Genomic DNA, 22411 nt, shown 5'->3' with positions numbered 1-22411 from the left:
AAGAGAACGTGGATTGCTATAATTAATTGCTATAAATCAATAGAATTTTTATCTTGTTTCAATTTTAGGTTGAATAGTGGAATTTTCAAAAGACTGTTTTGCCATGAAAACTTAAGTACAAGTCTTTCAGAATTCAATTATTCATTTTTTGATATTTTGGGGACAGAAAACCTTTCAATAAACAATTCTTAAGTTGTATCTGAAATTGAAATGGTCAACAGAGGTAAAAAATCATATTGTCATAAAATACCAAAAACTTAATCTCTAACCAAGTTTCTTTTCATGATCTTTATTAAAACTTATTTCTTTATTATTTTCCTGTTGCCTCTTCCTCCTGAAAGATATTTTTCTTGACGCCTCACGGAAGTGTTGAGGTAATAGCAAATTATTTTTTATATATACTACCTTTCAAAGAGTTACATAAAATGAATTAAAAGCAAATGCCATCCTTTGTAACATGAGATATAAAGAAGGAAATGTTAAGAGTTCACCTACGGGTATGGTGTACTGATTCAGAGATTTATGAACCATCACAACCTCACACACCCACTCATGCTACAGTCCAGCCATTCTTAGATGTCATAGTTAATTCCTGTAGAGATTATGCTGGATTTAACCAACTGTTACACAAACTTTAAATTGAAGAATACAGTGAATTGGTAGCTTAATCTCCTTGTAGATACTCCCTTAGAATTTTATTAGCCCTTCTTTTTTCTTTGCTTCTTTTATACCATCACTTTTGGAATGTTATTTTATTTGCTACCAATATTCGTGCTCTGTGTTTGTGATATTCTCTTCATTCTTTTAATTTATAAATCTGTTCACTCATTCATTCACTCATTTATTCAACAAACTTAATGGACACTTGCAATGTATCAGGCACTCTGCTAGGCAGGGGAATATAATATTAATTAAGTTATAATCCTTACCTTCTTCAAGGTGCTTCCAGTCTACTCAACATCCTGTACACTAATAATTATTTGGGTTGATTTTCTGTTGTTCTTCCTACATCACTGAGCAATATTTCAATTTAGAGACTCTGATTATTATGCAATTTATTACTGTGATTTTTGAATTTAACAGTATCTCCAAATAGCCAAATTTGTTAACTACTACATTGTTTTAAGTTGCCTGAATGTTCACTTACACTTTCCCCCTTGCTAATAGAATTTCAGTTTTGTTCAGATGTTTTCGGCTTTCATGTGACTGGAATGAAGGTCACGCCCATCTCAAGCTCAAGGGTAAATCCAAGTTGATCTAAGTCCATGGTCTTCAAAGTGTGGTTTGCAGACCTTTAAAGGTCTCCAGGACTCTTTCAGAGGACCTAAAGGGTCAAAACTATTTTGATGGTAATACTAAGAAGTTACAGTATTTGTACTTTTTGAATTTGTTGACATTTGATGATGATACAAAAGACATAGAGGATAACACTGCTGGGACCTTAGCACAAATATAAGCAGTGACACTAAACTGTATTTATAATCATTGAATTATTCACTGCCAAGCACTTGCAGTATAAAATAATGCCTGTTTCACTTAAGAGTGGAATTGATGAAGCAGTAAAAATTAATGTTATTAAATTTCTAACCTTGAATACACACCCTTTTTATATTCTTTGTGATGAAATAGCACTTCTGCTGCAGAGCAAAGTATGATGTTTGTACTCCAGGAAAACCACTTGGACAAAAGTTGCAAGCTGAACTAGTCACATTTTTCATAAGCAACATTTTTTACTTGAAAGAACTATTGGCAAGCAAACTATGGTTATTCAGACATAGATATTTGGCAAATATTTTCTCAAAAATGTCATGTAGAAGAAGACAACCAACAATATTTGTTGACAATGATAAAATTAGAGCTTTTAAAAATTAGAATTTGGAAAACCTGTATCTGTTATTGCAAACTTGACAACTTAAAGACTTTTCTCATAAGGTTGGAGGTGAGTGGTATTAATTGATGTGAGTTTTTGATATTGTGTAATGAAATGTGTCAAGATTTAGAAGATTTGTACAACTCAGTGAACCAGTATTTTCCAAATCATCAATGCATGATATTAAAAAATTATGCAAGTGTAAAAGATCCATTCAAAATATAAGATACACAAAGTGATATTTAAGAGTATCAATTTACTTGATTTGTGATATGTTTTCTAAATCAGTGGATGTTTGAAAACACTTATTTCTAAAATTTCAGTAAAATCAGTATCACTTAAAAATTTAAATGCCAGTTAATGAATAATTGATTTTAGTAGTGTCTTTTCATTTAAATACTCAAGAAACCCTGTTAATAAACAGTAAACTGTTTCTAAGAAACCATAATTGGCTTGCATTTTAACCATTCATTCCTCAACAGCCAGGAAAGAATTTTTTTGTTGATGTTACATTTGTTAAACTTATGGGCAACAAGTGAGGAATAGTTTAAAAATTTGAAAGAAGAGGAAAACCAAGGGAGGGATACAGTATTAAATCACCTCTTCATAGTTATCTATCAGGAATCAATATTTGCTACTTCCCTGAAATTAACTCATTTCAGTAGTTTGATACATGTACACATACACGCATAGACATATACACTAAAATATTATTGGCATAATGGGTTAGGAAGACAGTTTATAGTATAGGAAAATAAGCATTTTGAAAATTAAATATTTTGTAATGCATTATGATTAAACTTCTTTTGGAGAAAGAAATTTAGTAAAGTGGCAACGGGAATATTTTAAGAAGTATTCTATAGACAGCCAGGAGACCAGTGTTTGGGGTTTATATGTGCTACTAATTTACTTTGTACAAACAAAAATATTTTTAGGCATTCTCTTTGGTTCTTTTGAAAATCTGCTTGCTTTTGTTCATGTCTTTTAAGTCTACCCTTTATTTGTTTAAGCTTAAAAATACTTTAAACATTATTAGGTCTGTATTCTGTGTCCACTCATTCCAATAGTAATATTTTCTGTGAGTCTGATTATACTATTTTTTCCATTGGCTCTGACTCATGATGCCTTGTTTTCTTTATGTTTAGAGATGTTTGACTTTCATTTGCTCATTTTCCCTTTATTTGCAGAAGATCTTTGAAGTCTTAGTTTAAAAAGAGTTCCTCTAAAAAGGATTTATATTTGTGTCTTTCAGATATCTGGGTGCACTACTGGTCTGAGACCACTTTTTTTCCCTTAATTCAAATAGATTTCCTTCATGTGATGGTTAATGTAGTAACCAACAGCTCTCTTTTGTCTTATTCCATCAGAGAAGTTAAAACAGTCTCAGAGAAAAAACTTGCTTGACCTAGCTTGGGCAAGATCCCAACAACCAAGCCAAGCAACTATGGCCAAGGATTGGGGTAATACGTTTCAGGACTCAAGATTGATCAATCAGTGGTTATGAGATGGCTGGTAGCTTCTAAGGGAGCAACATGTATAAAATCATGGGTGAACAAACAAATAGATTTCTGCTACATATGCTCTCTTTCCTATTATGTCCCAAAATTTGTACTACTTGGCTAACAGTGGCCTAACACACACCTATTTTATTGTTCTAGTAGTTTTAGAAACTGAAACTTGTGACTTAAACATTCTGAAAAACCTAGAAGGATGAAATTGAGCAGCTTACTAAACTTCTTTGGGCTTCTGCATCTGCATCTTGACAGTGAAAGTGTTAGAACCAATGATCTCTAAAGACCCCAGTATGAAAGCATTATTATTTTAGGAGTTACATATTCACTAATCAATGAATAAGAATTCACTCAACAGCCGTGCATTTAATAGACGTTTGTGAATTCCCACTATGTACAATACATTACGCTAGGTATGATGAGAATGATTTTAATCAATTCTTTGTCAGGAAATTAATCTTTTCCCTTGAAATCTTGCTTATACTTCTAAAATGCATACTAAGTTTTATTAATATTGTAGCAAAGGCAAACTTTAGTACAATTCTGATTTTTAAATATTCTTAAATTTTAAATTAGTGCTGTAATGTTTTTCTATACAGACATTATGCAATATTGAATTTTGAGGAAGAATCAACAGAAATGATGAAGGAAACTGTGATATTGTTAGACTTTGGAATCACAAAACATTAAATAATTGTGTTTACATAGTAAAGAATTTGTTTTTATGCCATGTAAGATCCTATAAGATTCCAGTGGGACTAACCTCACTCAAAAGCAGTTTACAATTTTTACATTTAGTAAAGAGTTTGACAAACTTTTCAGTTTTATATCCATATCTGATTACTCTTGTCAGATATGCTGTGACTACTGGAATCATTTAAAAAAAAAAAAAAAGCAACTAGGCCTAGAACCCAGCGCTTGCCTGTTAATTACTGTTATCTGGCAAGATTTATGTAACTTTCTTAGTCATAATGTTAATGAACTTTGATTTAGAACTGGGTGACTTGGCAAACTTCCTGTAAAGATGTAATAATACGTGGACTGTTAAGTGTAAATAAAGGCCTGAATGAATGTAAATTTACCATATTCACCTACACTAAACAACCTCTTATTCACCATATTTTTGAATATGAAGGTATGTAGAGAGGAGAACAAATTTTATATAATAGTTTGTTAGCATGATTTATAACTTTTAAATATTTAAATATATGGTATTTGTTCCATACTGTACCATTAGTACATAGATGTTAGGGACGAGCCCCTTGGCCTTATTTTCTGCTGTGTTCTCTCCACTTTCTGCTGTAGTCCTTCATGGTTGCTTCCTGTTCCCCAGCATGCCCAGCTCCTTTTGTATACTGGAGTCTCTGCCCTTGTTGCTTCCCCTTCCTGGAATGCCTTTTCTCTTTTGCTGCCTGGTAGAATCTCTCCCATGCTTCACAACTCAATTCAAATGTTTCTTCTCTTGGGAGCCTACCTGATCAGTTGATCTTTTCCTCTTCTGTGATCCCGCAGACACTTTTAATTATATAGATTATATCACTCAAAACAGTGAGATTTTGAAAACAAGCTCTGATTATGTTATTCCCATTTACTTTATGATAAAGTCCAAAATCCTTAGTGAGACTTGTAAGGCCCCCACCCCATTAAAATCCACATACTTAATTCTTCAGCCACATCTCCCACTCTGATGAGACTAGTCTGCCTGAGAATCTCCTCCCCAACTATTTGCACATGTTGTTCTCTTTTGCCTTGGACATGATTTTCTACCCTTTTGGTGAATCTCTACTCACCTCTTAAGTTTTAGCTAAAATTTTACTTTCTTAGAGAGACTTTCCACGACCCTTAGATTAGGTTAGTTCTCCATGATTTAAGCACCCAAAGCACTCTATACACTAAAATGGTGTATCTGATGCTGTCTTTTCCATTAGGTTTCATGAGTATGCTTGCCTTGTTCACAGTTATATTTCTGTTAATCAAGCATGTGTCAGGTACTTCAAAGGCATTTGCTAAATATTTTTTTTGGTAGAATGAATGCAAGGATAAATTCAAGCCTTCATTTTGAGAGAAACCTTCTCACTTACCTCACTCTTTCTGTGTCTATGTAATGCCAGACATGGAGTGGGCACTCAATGATAATCATTATATTTCATTTTCATAAACATGTTTTCTTTATTTATAACTTATTTGCAATGGAATGCTCAGAATCTTTCAGGTAAAGTTATTCCAATTATATCTTTTTAAGTACTTGAATATTTTCTATAAATACCTTGTTGAATATTCAGAAATTTTTTTCAGACCTCCTGGTGAATCCTTCTCAAACACGTTTGTTATTTCCTCCTACTGTGCCTGATCTACAAAATTTGGAGACTTCTCCCCATCTAGGCCTCTATTTAGCTCCTTTCTCTCCTTAAGGTGATCTCATCCAGTCTTGTTGGCTGATGACTCACAGACTTGATGTGTGTGTGTACTGGAAATTCCAGACTGATATGACCTAATTATCTTCTTGACATCTTTATTGGAATGGCTATTAAGTATCTTAAACCTGACATGCCCTAAACAGAGTTTAAGTATTTTTTATTTCTTGACAATAACACATTCTTATTCTCTTAGAAAGAAATGGATGATCTTTGGTCACAGTAAACAGTAACAGCAGATCAGATGTTATACCCATCCCAGTGGATCAGTGACAGCTTCCTACTAGGACTTACACCTTTAAAAGCCAGCCAAGCAGCAACAGCCTAACTTCAATGACCATACTCTGGGCTATATATAGGTCAGTCAATCCCTAAATGCTCCCACTTGTGATATTCCACCATTTCCTGAACTACTTGCTCTTGGAAACCCCAAATGATAGTGGTTTGTTTTCTTCAGAGGCTTCACCTGGAAACAAAGCTCTTTTTTGCTTAATACACACAAGAGTCCGATTTTGCTTTCACTTGCTTAATGGAGGCCTCTTCATTTTACACCCTTCAATCATGATACTTTCCCAGTTTTCTTCATCCCATTATGGCATCATCATCTTTGATTCTTCTCTTTAGCTTGCATAGCACATCTTACATATCAGTAACTTCTGGCAACTGTACCTTCAAAATTTGTTCTGAATCTATCCAGTAGAGCATAATGGTTAAGTGTATGAATTAAAGCCAGACTACCAGCTTTTCTACTTACTACACAAGTCACTTAAGCTTTTTGTACTTTAACATCATGACAGTACCTACTTCATATGATTAGTGGGAGGATGAAATAAACCAAGGCACACAAAGTACAGAGAACAGTGCCTGGCACATAATAAATGTCATATACACATTAACTATTATCATTGTGATTACCACACTCATCCAAGCTACTATTATCTCTGCAATAACCTCTTAATTAGTGTACCTGCTTCCACCATTGTCTGGCCAAAATCCAATTTCCTCGTGGTAGCCAGAATGATCTATTTAGAAAATCAACTTTATTAAAGTAAAATTTACATACAAAAATGTATCCATTTTCAGCATACATTTCTGTAAATTTTGAAAACTTATACACCCATGTAACTATAATCACAGTCAAGGTATAGAACATTTCCATTATGTCAAATAGTTCCCTAGTATCCCCTTTTAGTCAGTTCTCCTTTCCCAACCCCAGCCCTGGGCAGCCACTAATCTAATTTCTGCCAGTGTATTAGTTTATACTTACTAGAATTTCATAAATGGAATTGTACATTATGTTTTTTGGTGTTTTGTTTGTTTTGTTTTTGGTGTCTGGTTCCTTTCAGTCAGCATGTTTTTGAGATTCATCCATATTGTTGCATATTGTTCACTACTATTTATTGTTGAATAGAATTTCACTGAATGAATAAACTACAATTTGCTTATCCATTTACCAGTAGAAGAACATTTATATTTTCCTCCTATTTTTGGTTATTATGAATAAGACTGCAATAAACATTTGTGTAAACTCTGAGTGGACAATAAAAAATTGTTTAAAGTTTTTGACTTTTATTAATAACACATTTTAAAAAATTAATTAATTTATTATTATTATTTTTTTAAAATTTATGGCTGTGTTGGGTCTTCGTTTCTGTGCGAGGGCTTTCTCTAGTTGCGGCAAGTGGGGGCCACTCTTCATCGCGGTGCACGGGCCTCTCACTATCGCGGCCTCTCTTGTTGCGGAGCACAGGCTCCAGACGCGCAGGCTCAGTAATTGTGGCACACAGGCCCAGTTGCTCCGCGGCATGTGGGATCTTCCCAGACCAGGGCTCGAACCCGTGTCCCCTGCATTGGCAGGCAGATTCTCAACCACTGCGCCACCAGGGAAGGCCTAATAACACATTTTTAACAAGTCTTTTAGTACACATGTGCACATATTCTTTTGGGGCATATAATTAGGAGTGGAATTTCTGGGTCATTGGGTATACATATGTTCAACTAGAGTAGATAATGCTCAAGGGTTTTTTGAAGTTTATCTCCCATATTTGATGAAAGATATGAATCTACATATCCAAGAAGATCAAACCTTAAATAGAATAAATTCAGAGATTTATGCTGAGAAACATACAAGAAATTTTTCAATAAGATTAAGAGCTGATTTCTCATCAGAAACCACAAAAGCCAGAAGGCAGTGGGATGATTTAATCAACATGATGAAAGAAGAAAACCTGCTGATTAAGAATTCTATATAGCAGCAGTCCCCAACCTTTTTGGCACCAGGGGCTGGTTTTGTGGAAGACAAGTTTTCCACAGACAGTGGGAGGGGATGGTTCAGGCGGTAATGTGAGCAATGGTTCAGGCTGTAATGCGAGCAAGGGGGAGTGGCAGATGAAGCTTTGCTTGCTCGCCTCCTGCTGTGCAGCCCAGTTCCTAACAGGACAAGGACCAGTACCAGTCCACGGCCCAGGGGTTGGGGACCCCTGATATATAGGGCAAAAGTATCCTGAGGAAGTAGAAACAACCCAAATGTCCATCAACTGATGAATAGATAAACAAAATGTGATTTAGCCACACAATGGAATATTATTCAGCCATAAAAAGTAATGCAGTACTGTTATATGCTATAATATAAATGAACCTTAAAATCACTATGCCAAGTTAAAGAAGCTAGACACAAAGGCTACGTATTTTATGATTCCATTTATATGAAATGTCTAGCATAAGTAAATCCATGGTGACAGAAAGTAGCCTAGTCATTACCAGGATGTTAGGTGAGGGGAGAAGAAATAGGAAGTGATTACTTAATGGGTATAGGATTTCTTTCTGGGGTGATGAAATGTTCTAGTGTTAGATAATGATGATGGTTGCATAACATTGTGAATGTACTAAAAGACACTGAAGTGGATTAGTTGCATTCTACATTATAAAAAATCAATTGAAAAGACTATGTCTTCAGTGGTAGGATTTTTAGGACCATGGCACCTGGAGTTAACTCTAGCAACAAAGTTTTTCTAATCTCAAATATTACCACATGGCTGCCTACTTAATGTATAGTTAAGACTTTACACTTTAAAATACTTAAACTGGTAAATTTATATTATGTGAATTTTAACTCAATTTTTAAAATTAATGATAGCATTCAATTATAAATTAAAGAATAAAATAAATATTTCTGAGTCCATGTGATATGAATAAAAATAGGGGGAAAGGAGAAAGGATAAATCTTATTTAAAACATTGCAATTAATAAATATAGAAAGAATGAAAAAATGGAAATCACCATTAGAACATCATGGTAATGTTATTGCAGGCAAGCCTGTCTTTTCACGTGCTTATTTACCACCTGTATATCTTCTTTGGTGATCTATTTCTGAATAGATCTGTTCAGATTCTATTGCTCACTTTTTACTGAGTTGTTTATACTTTTAATGTTGAGTTACAAGTTCTTTATTGAATATGTTAAAATATTTTTTCCCCAGGGTGTCTTCTGCAGAGCAAAATTTTTCATTTTTTTAAAGTCGATTATCAAATTTTTTTAATAGATCATGCTTTTGGTTCATATCTAAAAACTCATCTCCAAACCAAAAGCATATAGATTTTCTAATTGCTTTTCTTCTAGAAATTTTATAGTTTTATGTTTTATATTTAGATCTATGATCCATTTTTGAGAATTTTTGTGTAAGGTCTTAGATATGTATTACAAATATTATTACTTTTTTTGCCTATGGACGTCCAATTTTTTCGGCATTATTTGTTGAATCGGTACTTTCTCCTTTAAATTGCCTTTGCATTTTTTATCAAAAATCAGTTGACTACATTTGTGTAGGTCTATTTCTGGACTCTTTATTCTGTTACACTTATCTATGTGTCTATCTTTTTGCCAATACCACACACTCCTTTGATTACTGTAGTTTTATTGATTGATTGGTTGACAGTGGATCAATTCCTTTTCTCCCTCTAGCTTTATTGAGGTATGATTGGCAAACAGAGTTGTAAGATATTCATTTATTCATTTAAAAAATCTAAAATCTAAATATATTGTATATATAAATTTAAATTGTGTAATTTAATATATATATATATGTTGATTAGATATATTTATATATTGTAACCTGATTGCCATTGTTGCAATAATTAGCACCTCTATCATGTTATATAATTATTCTTCGTCTTTAGTAGTTGGAATAATTAAATTCTAACCTCTTAGCAAGTTTGATGATTATAATACAATATTCACTATACTGCGTATTAGATCTCTGGGGTTTATTTACTACTTGTTGTAAGTTTGTACCCTTAACATCTGTCCTGTCCCCCTAACCCCCATCCCCTAATAACCACAATTTTATTCTCTGTTTTTACAGTTTTGGCTTGTTGAAATTCCACATATAAGTGATATCATACAGTACTTGTCATTCTCTGATTTATCTCACTTAGCATAATATTCTCATGGTCCATCCATGTTGTTACAAATGACAAGATAGTTCTATTTTTAGTTTTGTGAGGAAATTTCCTTTTCTCCACAACCTTGCCAACAGTTATTATTTGTATACTTTTTGCTGATAGTCATTCTGACAGGTGTGAGGTGATATCTCATAGTGGTTTTGATTTGCATTTTTCCAATGATTTAGCAGTGTTGGTCATCTTTTCATGTGCCTGTTGACCACTTGTATATCTTCTTTGGAAAACTTGTCTATTCAGGTTTTATGCCCATTTTTAAATTGGATTGTTTGTTTTTTTGATATTGAGGTGTAGAGCTGTTTATATATTTTGGTTATTAACTCATTGGTCATATCACTTGCAAATATTTTCTCTCATTCAGTAGGTTGTCTTTTCATTTGGTCAGGAGTTTCTTTTGCTGTGCAAAAGCTTTTAAGCTTATTTAGGTCCCATTTGTTTACTTTTGCTTTTGTTGCTTTTTTTAGGAGACAGATCTACAAATAAATAATTGCTGCAATTTTTTTCAAAGAGTGTTCTGCCCCTGTTCTCTTCTAGGAGTTTCATGGTTTCAGGCTTTATTACATTTAGATCTTTAATCCATTTTGAGTTTATTTTTGGATATGATGTTCTAATCTCATTCTTTTACAGGTAGCTGTTCAGTTTTCCCAGCATCACTTATTGAAGAGATTGTCTTTTCTCCACTGTATGCTCTTGCCTCCTTTGTCATAGATTAATTGACCATAAGTGTGTGGGTTTATTTTTGGGCTCTCTATTATGTTCCATTGATCTATGTGTCTGTTTTTGTGCAATACCATTCTGTTTTGATTACTGTAGCTTTGTAGTATAGTCGGAAGTAAGGGAGCATGATACCTCCAGCTTTGTTCTCTTTTCTCAAGATTTCTTTGACATTTCAGGGTCTTTTGTGGTTCCATATAAATTTTAGGATTATTTGTTCTAGTTCCGTGACAAATATCATGGGTATTTTGATAGGGGTTGCATTAAACCTGTAGATGCTTTGAGTAGTATGGACATTTTAACAGTGCTAATACTTCCAATCCATGAACACAGGATATCATCTTCAATTTCCTTCATCAGTGTTTAATAGTTTTCAGAGTATTAGTCTTTTACCTCCTTGATTAAATTTACTTCTAAATATTCTATTCTTTTTAAAAAAATTTTATTAAAGTATAGTTGACTTACAGTGTTGTGTTTCTATTCTTCTTGATGCAATTTTAAATGGGATTTTTTTTTGCTTTCTTTTTCTAAGGATAATTTTCTTTATTTCTTCTTCAGATGTTTCATTCTTAGTGTATAGAAATGCAACTGATTTCTGTATGTTGATTTTGTATCCTGCAACTTGACTGAAATTTTTGATTAGTGCCAACAGTTTTTGGTTGAGTCTTTGGGATTTTCTATGTACAGAATCATATCATCTGCAAATAACAACAGTTTTACTTCTTTCTTCCTGATTTTGATACATTTTATTTCTTTCTTTTGTTAAATTGCTCTAGCTAAGACTTCCAGTAAAATATTGAATAGGAGTGGGCATCCTTGTTTTGTTCTTGATCTTAGAGGAAAAGCTTCCCATTTTTCTCCATTAAGTATAAATATTAGGTGTAGGTTTATTATTATGGCCTTATTATTTTGAGGCCTTATTATATTGAGGTATGTTCCTTCTATACTCAGTCTGCCGAGGGTTTTTATCATGAAAGAATGTTGTATTTTGTCAAGTGCTTTTTCTGCATCTATGGAGATAATCATGTGATTTTTATCTTTCATTTTACCAACGTGGTATATTACATTTATTGATTAATGTGTGTTAAACCATCCTTGTATACCAGGGATAAATCTCACTTTGTCGTGATTTATAATCCTTTTTATGTGTTCTTGAATTGGGTTTGCTAATATTTTGGGAATTTTTGCAATCTATATTAATCAGGGATATTGGTCTGTAGTTTTCATTTCTTGTGGTGTCCTTATCTGTCTTTGGTATCAGCATAATGCTGGCCTCATAGAGTGAGTTTGGAAGTATTCCCTCTTCCTCAATTTCTTGGAAGAGTTTGAGAAGGATTGGTGTTAATTCTTCTTTGAATGTTTGGCAGAATTAATCAGTGAAGCCATCTGGTCCTGGAGTTTTCTGTGTTGGGAGGTTGATTACTGATTTAATCTCTTTACTAATTATCATTCTGTTCAAATTTTCTATTTCTTCCTGATTCAGTCTTGGCAGGTTATGTGCTTTTAGAATTTTATCTAATTTGTTGGCATATAATTGTTCATAATAGTCTCTTTGAGCCTATGAATTTCTATAGTATCAGTTTTCATGTTTTCTTTTTCATTTCTAATTTTATATGTGTTTTCTCCCTCTTTTTTTCTCAGTCTAGCTAAAGGTTTGTCGATTTTGTTTATCTTTTTGAAAAACAAGCTCTTGGTTTTATTAATCCTTTCTATTGTTTTACTGGTCTCTATTTCATTTATTTCCATTCTGATCTTTATGGCTTCCTTTTTTTCTGCTAATGTTGGGCTTAATTTGTTCTTCTTTTTCTTGTTCCTTGAAGTGTAAAGTTAGGTTGTTTATTTGAGATCTTTCTAATTCTTAATATTATATGTATTTATTGCTATAAACTTTCCTTTCAGAATTGCTTTTGCTGCATCTCATAATTTTGATATGTTTTATTTCCGTTTTCATTTGTTTTGAGATAATTTTTTTATTTCTCTATTGATTTCTTCTTTTACCCATTGGTTGTTCAGAAGGGTATTGTTTAGTTTCCACATATTTGTGGGTTTTCCAGCTTTCCTCTTGTTGATAACTTCTAGTTTCATACCATTGTGGTCAGAAAATATAGTTGGTATGATTTCAGTCTTCTTAAATTTGCAAAGATTTGTTTTGTGTTCTATCACATGTTCTATCTTGACAATGTTCTGTGTGCACTCAAGGAGAATGTATCAATATATTCTACTGCTGTTGGGTGGAATGTTCTATATATGTCTGTTAAGTCCATTTGTTCTGGAGTATGGTTCAATTTCAATGTTTCTTTGTTCATTTTCTGTTTGGATGGTCTATTCATTGCTGACAGTGGGGTTTTGAAGTGTCCTACTATTGTATTGTCCTATTATTGTATTGTTGTCTCTTTCTCCCTTTAGATCTGTTAGTATTTTCTTAATATATTTTAGTACTCTGATGTTGGGTGCATATATATTTATAATTCTTGTATTTCATGATGTTTTGACACTTTTATTATTGTATAATGACCTTCTTTGTTTCTTATTACCATTTTTGGCTTGAAGTCTATTTTGTCTGATATAATTTTGGCTATACTCACCTTCTTTTTGTTTGCACTTTTAAAGATATCCTCTTTAATCTCTTCACTTTAAGCCTATATGTATCTTTAGAGCTGAAATGAGTCTCTTGGAGGCAGCATATAGTTGGTCTTATTTTTTTATTCATCCAGCCACTCTGTGCCTTTTGATTGGTGAATTCAATCCACTTATATTTAGAGTGATTATTGATATGTAAGGACTTACTACTGTGATTATGTTGTGTGCTTCTGATTTTGCAAAATTGTGATATATCATGATGATTTAAAATATGTATGTTTTGTGAAAGAATTCCCCTCATCTAGTTAATTAACACATCCATTACCTCATATACTTATCTTTTTGTGTGTGAGAAATTTATGTTGTACACTCTTAGCAAATTCCAATTACACAACGCAGTGTTATTTATTATATTTATCATGTTATACATTAGATCCTCAGATCCTATTCATTTTATAGCTGAAAATTTGTACCTTTCTACCTGCCTTTCCGTATTTACCCCACTTCCCACCCCCCCACCAGCTCCTGGCAACCACTTTTCTACTCTCTGTTTCTATAACTTTGACTTTTAAAAATTTAGATTCCACATATAAGTAATACCATGCAGTATTTGTCTTTCTCTGTCTGGCTTATTTCACTTAGCCTAATGCCCTCAAGGTCCATCAGTGTTGTCACAAATGACAGCATTTCGTCCTTTCTCATGACTGAATAATATCCATTGTATATACCTTCCACATCTTCTTTATCCATTCATCTCTTGACACACACGTTGTTTATATATCTTGGTTATTATGAATAATGCTGCAATGAACATGGTGGTGCATATATCTTTTTGAGTTAATGTTTTCATTTCCTTTGGATAAATACCCAGAAGTGGAATTGCTGGATCATATGACAATTCTATATTTAATTTTTTGAGGAAACTCCATACTGGTTCCATAGTGTCTGCACCACCCTCAACAATTCACAAGGGCTCCCTTTTATCCATATCACTGCCAACACTTCTTATCCCTTGTCTTTTTGATGATAGCATTCTAACAGGTATGGGATGTTATCTTATTGTGGTTTTGATTTGCATTTCCCTGGTAGTTAGTGATGTTGAGCACTTTTTCACGTACCTGTTGGTCATTCGTATGTCTTCTTTTGAAAATGTCTATTCAGTTCCTCTGCTCATTTTTAAATTGATTTTTTTCTATTGAACTATATGACTTATTTATATATTTTGGATGTTAACCCCTTATCAAATATATGATTTACAAATATTTTCTCCCACTCTGTAGTTTGACCTTTCATTTTGCTGATGGTTTCCTTTGCTCTGCAGAGACTTTTTGGTTTGACATAGTTCCACTTGTTTATTTTTGCTTTTGCTGCCTTTGCTTTTGGTGTCAAATCCAAAACATCATTACAAAGACCAATATTAAAGAGCTTACTTCCTATATTTTCTTCTGGTTTTATAGTTTCAGGTCTTAATTTAAGTCTTTAATTTATTTTGTGTTGATTTTTATGTATGGTGAAAGATAGTCATCCAGTTTCATTCTTTTGCATGTGGCTGTCCAGTTTTCCCAACACTATTATAGAAGAGACTATCCTCTCCCCATTTTATATTCTTGGCCTCTTTGTCATAAATTAATTGAACATATATACATATACATGGGTTTATTTGGGGTCCTTCTATTCATTGATTTGATCTATGTGTCTGTTTTTATGCCAATGCCAAACTGTTTTGATTACTATAGCTTTGAATATAGTTTGAAATCAGAAAGTGTGATGTCTCCAGATTTGTTCTTCTTTCTCAAGATTGCTTTGGTTATTTTGGTTATTTGGTTTTTGTGGTTCATACAAATTTTAGAACTTTCCCCCCCTATTTCTGGTAAAAAAAATGCCACTGGAATTTTGATAGGGATTGTACTGAATTGCTTTGGGTAGTATGAACATTTTAACTATATTAATTCTTCCTGTCCATTAGCATGGAATACTTTTCCATTTATTTGTGTCTTCTTCAATTTCATCAATGTCTTATAGTTTTCAGTCTACTGTTGTTTTATATTGTAGTAAGTCTTGAAATCAGACAATGTGAGTCCTCCAACTTTCTTATTTTTCAGAAAAAAAAAATTTGGTTACTCTAGTTACTTGCAATTTCCACATAAGTTTTAGGATTGTCTTCTCACTTTCTACCAAAAAACCTGGTGAGATTTTGTCAAACTTACTGGTAATTTTTGGGAAAATTATCATCTTAGCAATATTGAGTCTTCTGGCATAAATATGATTTATTGCTCCATTTATTTAGGTCTTCTCTAACTTCTCATAGCATGTTTTGTAGTTTGCAGTGTACAAGTATTTTTTACAATTGTTATATTATTTCTATATTTCATATTTTGATATTGTTATAAATGGCATTTTAAAAGTTTTTCAATTTTTTTGCTAGCGTATAGAAGTATGATTGATATTTTTGAAAACTGTTATTGTATAATGCAACTTGCTAAAATCACATATTAGTTTTATAGCTGTTTTATAGAAGAGGTTGGATTTTCCACATAGATGATCATGTCATTTGCAAACAAGGAGAGTTTTACTTCTTTTCTAGTCTCAATGACTTTTATTTCTTTTCTCAGGTTATTGCACTACTAGAATCTCCAGAGGAATATTGAATAGAAGAGGGAAGGTTGATTTGAATTGCCAAATCAGCATTACTATAAGTGAAAATCCATACTGATGTTTTTATAAACCTTCCAGATGATTTTAATATTTACCCAGTATGGAGATATATTAACATACACAAAATTTCATTACTGTTGAGATCTACTAATCTGCTTCACTGTCTCCTCATGCACTTGGTTTCAGTTCCTTGGACATGCCAAGTTTATTACCATATTAGAAATAGGGGTAATGTTTGATATAGGGAACCACAGGATGAGCAGGAATCACGCAGTTTCTTGCTTTTGTTTCTCTCATCATGTTAGCATCCATCTTCCAGACTGACTTTCTCCACAAGTCAAGAACCTTGGCTGCTGACAGTTCTAGGCTCATGTCTTTCCAGCTTCACCACCTGAGAAAAAAGGGCTTATTATCACCTACCTCAGCTTAAACAAGCATGGCAAGGGACTCTGGTTGCATTGGCTTAAGCCATGTGCTCACCCTCTGAACCAATCTGTGTGGCCAGGGTGTTAGGACTTTGTGACTGGCATGTCCAGTGTTAGGTGCCATGGCAAGGGAGGAAAGGTCCTAAATCACTCATTTAGGCTACATGTTAGAGTAGGGAATGAGGCAAGGGGAGCAATGGTGCTCCATAAGGAAAGTGAGTGATAACAACATGGCCAAGTGTTAAATCACTGGGAGCTTAGGCATTTCCTTGGTTTATGTCTTATACAGTTCTCAAGAGGTTCTTTCATGATGTTTCATGTATGAGATGTTAATACTTATTATTTTGAGGATATGAAGTAGAATAAGCTCAAAAGAAGCATTATACTGCTCAACACTCAGTCATGTCCATCCCTGCCAGGCCTTTCTTGTCAGCTTAACACACCTTCCTTGGTTGAGTGTACTGGCACTGCTGGACCTCTGCTGATGGTCTCTCTTTTAGCATCTTCTATAGGTTTCCCTACCTCATGGTGGGCTAAGAACTTTGCTCCCACACAAGGAACATTTGAAATGTTAGATTCTGGAGGATATGCACACAATAGCACTTAATAAATATTTGTTATATTGAATTGAACCTGAAGAAATGAATTTACTAATGGGAAGTAGATAATGTAGGAGGGGAAGAGGGAGTCCAAGGTAAGCCATAGGGGAGCTTTGCACAGGCAGGTAAGCTTGAACACAGTGATCTAAAAATCACTTCAAGTAAATAGCTGCTTTACACCTGCATGAACCTGCAAGAGATTTTCTATGACAGCAACCAGGTGAAGAGTTTATTAGCATCTCCCCTTCACTGAGCCACATTCTGTTGCCAAGAATGCTGATGCTACCCTCTACTTCAACTGTAGTAAACAACAATTTACCACTCACATTTTAGGAATGTGAATGTTACAACAACAAAATACTCATTGACAGACATTAATCACTTTCTGAGCCAAGAAAGATAAAAACTACACAGAAACAATAGAACCCAAATGACAGATGGGACTGAGGGGTGGTCACGACCTCATTGAGACACCTGTGATCATGCTGTAGACAGGCTTTCCTAATTAATTTCTCAAAGTAAACTAAAGCAAGCACATATAACCTTTGTATTCCCAGTGCCTAACACTGCATTGGCAGAGTTAAAAGCTGATTTGGTAATGAAGGCTTTCTTCTTACCATCTGATTGTAATTAAATGACTAATTTGTCTTTCCCTCAACACCAGATTATAAATTCTGTGAGGGCAGGGATCACATTTGACTTGTTTACCCTCATTGCTCAAGATCCAGTGCACATAAGTAGATGCTTATTATTGACATGAAAATGAAATGATAGGAAATCAGGAGAGAATGGAAGAATGATTGAGCTTTTACTGTGTGCCAGGAATTTTGACAGGTGCTTATGCATTACAGTAGGTACCTCACTTTTATTCCCCATGAAAACTCTGGGAGATATAAATTAATATCATAATTTTACAGTTAAAACTGGGAAGGACAACTTAGAGTGTTGAGTATCAACTATTTGCTGGGCCCTACGCTAGGAAATTTACATATATTATCCATATGTAGATCTTCAAAATACCCTAGAGTAAGTGTTTTTCTCCATACCTTACAAATTTACAGAAAAAAACTGGCATGTAGTTAATAAAAATGATGCTAAGATTTAGATCCATATCTTCTGATTACAAATTGAATACAAATAATTAAATGTTCACTGAATGAATTAAGGGATCAGTGGTTCTTATTAATTAATTTATTGATTCATAGATATTTATTTGCCCATAAAACTCTTATGAAAAGCAACTTTGCCAGTAGCACTTATTGTAAACAAAAATAATTTCAAGATCATTTTTCACCTGAAAAATCAAAATTTGTGCTTGAAAATCTCTTCTAAAATTTACTTCATCCTCTACTTACAGCTTGTATCACATTTAAATTATCTCTGGCATAATTATTAAATCATAATCCAAGAAAATTCTTCATAAGATCTTTAAGTAATACACTCAAGTATTTAAGAAGTCTCATTTTTATTATATCTTGTTGAAAACTCATTTTATCTCCTTTTTTAATGGAAAATGCAATAAAAAGATTTTTAATATCTTATCCCTTATTTTACTGAATAGAATCTTGCCTTTATGTTCAGTGTTATTCTGTAAATAAATCTGGACTTTTAAAGACGAATTTTAATAGCAACAATACTATTTGTAACATACTTTTTCTTTTCTTGGCCTTAGGAAAATATTCTCATAATTTAACTATGAAATTACATACCCTTTCATTTCCCAGATCCACACCCTAAAGCCTTCCTTATTTTTTATTTATCTCACCAGTTAGCCTCCTTTAGTGACATTTACTGACAACTCATTCCTTTTCCTACTTTTCTGTTATAAGGTCTTACTTTTCAGTGGAGGTCACTGTTTTGAAAGCTGTGGCCACAAATGCTTATATGGTCCTTTGGATGAGCTAAATCAAAAGGGCAATGAAAGGGACACATTTTGCAACCAGATGGCTCTGTAATCCACAATTAATTTTCTAATTTCTGCATGAAAATTAAAAAGATATAGTTTGATTACAGAATGTATTTCATATATATATGCAAGCACTTAAAACCTTTCTAATTATATATGCAAGGTCTAAACCAATCTCAAGAATTAATGTCAGATTCAGAGCAGAATCTTAAAATATTGCTAATCCATTTTAAAATGTAAATGAATTAGTCATTTGGAGAATGCAAATTAAAATGGCAATGTACCACTACATACCCATTAAAATAACTCCGTGAAACAGACAATTTTCTAGGAAAATACAAATGATCACAATAGAATCAGTCATAGGAAACCTGAATAGACCAAGAATTAACTTTTACTCAATCAATAAGAAAAAGATACTCCACTTGAGAAAATGAGTTAATGACATACTTTTTTGTCAGGTTGACGAAAATTTTAAAAGGACAGTAATATCTACTTTTGGTGATAGTTTAGGGAGGCAAATACTGTCATATACAGTTGATAATAAAAAGAGTTGCTAATACTTTCTTGTGAATAAATTGCCAATGTTAATCAAAAAAGGGAAAATGGTTTTTATTGGTCTCTGAAAATTTTCTTTTAGAACTTCTTCCTAACCAACTAAAGATGTAAATTAAGATTTTGCTATAGGCATGTTAATCATAAAGAACATTATTTTAAAAGAGTGAAAAATTGGAAAGATTCTAGATTTCCTTGTATAAATTTTATTACATGAATATATGATCATTAAAAATGAACTGATATTTCAGTATGTTAATGATAGAGTGTTGAATTTAAAAGCTCTTTTTATACTCTAAAAGAATCAACAAAATACAACTACACACAACAATATATAGGGTTCTCACAAAGATATTTCACTAAAAGAAGTCAATCACAAAAAAATATGTATTATATTATTCCACCTATATAAAGTACATAAACAGGTCTAAAACAATTTATGCTGTTAGAAATCAAGATAATGTTTAACTTTTGGGGAGATAATGACTGGAGGAGACCAGAAAGGGGTCCCTGGGGATGATAGTAATGTTCTTTTCTGAATATTCGTCCTGATTGCATGGGTGTGTTTGTGAAAATTCTTCTAGCCAATGCCAGAAGCCAAGGTTTTCATGTACTAAGCTCTAAAGAGGAGCCAGAAAAGACATAAATAAGATATTATGTAACATAAATACTTTAAATAACCCTCCTTGGCCTGATTCTAAATCCTCATACAAAAGGACATTGATAAAATGACCAGTTCATTCTTCCCTTATCTCTTCATTCATTCAACAGTTAATTATTGAGAATTTCCTGTGTGCCAAGTCCACTTCTGGTTAATGAAGTGAGGAAAACCATTAGGTCACTGCTCTCATGGAATTTATGTTCCAGCCAGGAAGATAAACAATAAACATTGTAACATTCCATTGAAAATTAATATGTATCACTTAGTGTTAAAAGCTATACAGAGATTAATCCTTTGTCAGTTGCTTCATTTGCAAATATTTTCTCCCATTTTGAGGGTTGTCTTTTCATCTTGATTATGGTTTCCTTTGCTGTGTAAAAGCTTTGAAGTTTCATTACGTCCCATTTGTTTATTTTTATTTTTATTTCCATTACTCTAGGAGGTGGGTCAGAAAGGATCTTGCTGTGATTTATGTCATAAAGTGTTCTGCCTATGTTTTCCTCTAAGAGTTTTATAGTGTCTGGCCTTACATTTAGGTCTTTAATCCATTTTGAGTTTATTTTTGTGTATGGTGTTAGGGAGTGTCCTAATTTCATTCTTTTACATGTAGCTGTCCAGTTTTCCCAGCACCACTTATTGAAGAGGCTGTCTTTTCTCCATTGTATGTTCTTGCCTCCTTTGTAAAGCAGCCCATGCAGCTCTTTATCAGAAACAAACAACCCAATCCAAAAATGGGTAGAAGATCTAAATAGACATTTCTCCAAGAAGACATACAGATGGCCAACAAATACATGAAAAGATGCTCAACATCACTAATCATTAGAGAACTGCAAATCAAAACCATAATGAGGTATCACCTCACACCAGTCAGAATGGCCATCATCAAAAAATCTAGAAACAGCAGAAGCCGGTTGGAACCTGCAATGTCTTGTAGTTGTCTGAAGATTCTTCAATCACTATATCAAGCGACACAGATGTTTCTCTTTCTTCATATGATGAAGATCAGGGATCTAAACTTATCCGAAAAGCTAGAGAGGCACCATTTGTCCCCACTGGAATGGCAGGTTTTGCAACAATCGTTGCATATTGATTATATAAATTGAAGAGCAGGGGAAATACTAAAATGTCTGTTCACCTGATCCACATGTGCATGGCAGCCCAAGGCTTTGTTGTGGGGACAATGACTCTTGGTATGGGCTATTCCATGTATCGAGAATTCTGGGCAAAACCTAGACCTTAAAAGAGGAGATGTTGTCTTGGTCTCATTGGTGGTGCTTGCTTTAGTTAGACATCTCATATTGAGGTTATATGTTTATGTTGAAAATAAATTCTTTGGGTCGAACAATAACATGGTAATTTGAATACTGGCTTCCTTTCTTGCAGGCTTGATTTGCCTGGTGACCAGGTTACTGGTGACTAGTTCACTAGCTAGGTCATCCAGGGGAGTCAGATTAGCACAAAAACATGTCATTTTTACATGCACTTGATAGTGGTACAATGTCCACCTTCTTAAACTCTTCTGATGAAATTAGTTGTAAAGAGGACAACATGCCAATCCTGATAATGCTCCCAGTTTCTGCAGAATATCATATGCTTTTGATGTAATATAGGAATCCTATTTACCCCAGTTAATTTAACTCTTTCTGACTGCCTTGTGGACCGAGTACTGTTTTAAGGGCTGGTTGGCTCTTGAGGAACCCTTTCAGAACAGTGCGCGGAATACAACATTATAAACCTCCTGGCAACTATATGTGTGTTTTTAAACCAAACCTAAAAAGCTGGTAAGAGAGCTGCTTTGAAGTAGTATTTATTTCAGAATCATAGTTGTAAACATGAGAATAACTTAACTGTAGATCCCCATTTAGCTCTTTTGTAATTGCAGAATTATATTTTGCTGCTGTTATATTAGAATAATTTTTGTGTCATTTTGAAATAGAAATATGAATTTTAAGTGCTAATGCAAGGGTAAATGAAAAACACTTTTTAAATGTGTGCAGTATGTTTATTTTCTCTGTAAGAATCATAAATGTTAAACTAAATAAATTGCCTATAATGGAAGTGATT

General features: G+C 33.5%; 1 pseudogene; it reads left to right on the top strand.

Annotated features, from left to right (window-relative positions):
- The first annotated feature begins 210 nt into the window (after window positions 1-210).
- On the top strand, window positions 211-21587 carry LOC132360526 (HIG1 domain family member 1A, mitochondrial-like; annotated as a pseudogene).
- Window positions 21588-22411: the final 824 nt, after the last annotated feature.

Source organism: Balaenoptera ricei, chromosome 1, assembly GCF_028023285.1.
Source record: "Balaenoptera ricei isolate mBalRic1 chromosome 1, mBalRic1.hap2, whole genome shotgun sequence".
NCBI classification, from domain to species: domain Eukaryota; kingdom Metazoa; phylum Chordata; class Mammalia; order Artiodactyla; family Balaenopteridae; genus Balaenoptera; species Balaenoptera ricei.
This window is presented reverse-complemented; position numbering and strand designations above follow the sequence as displayed.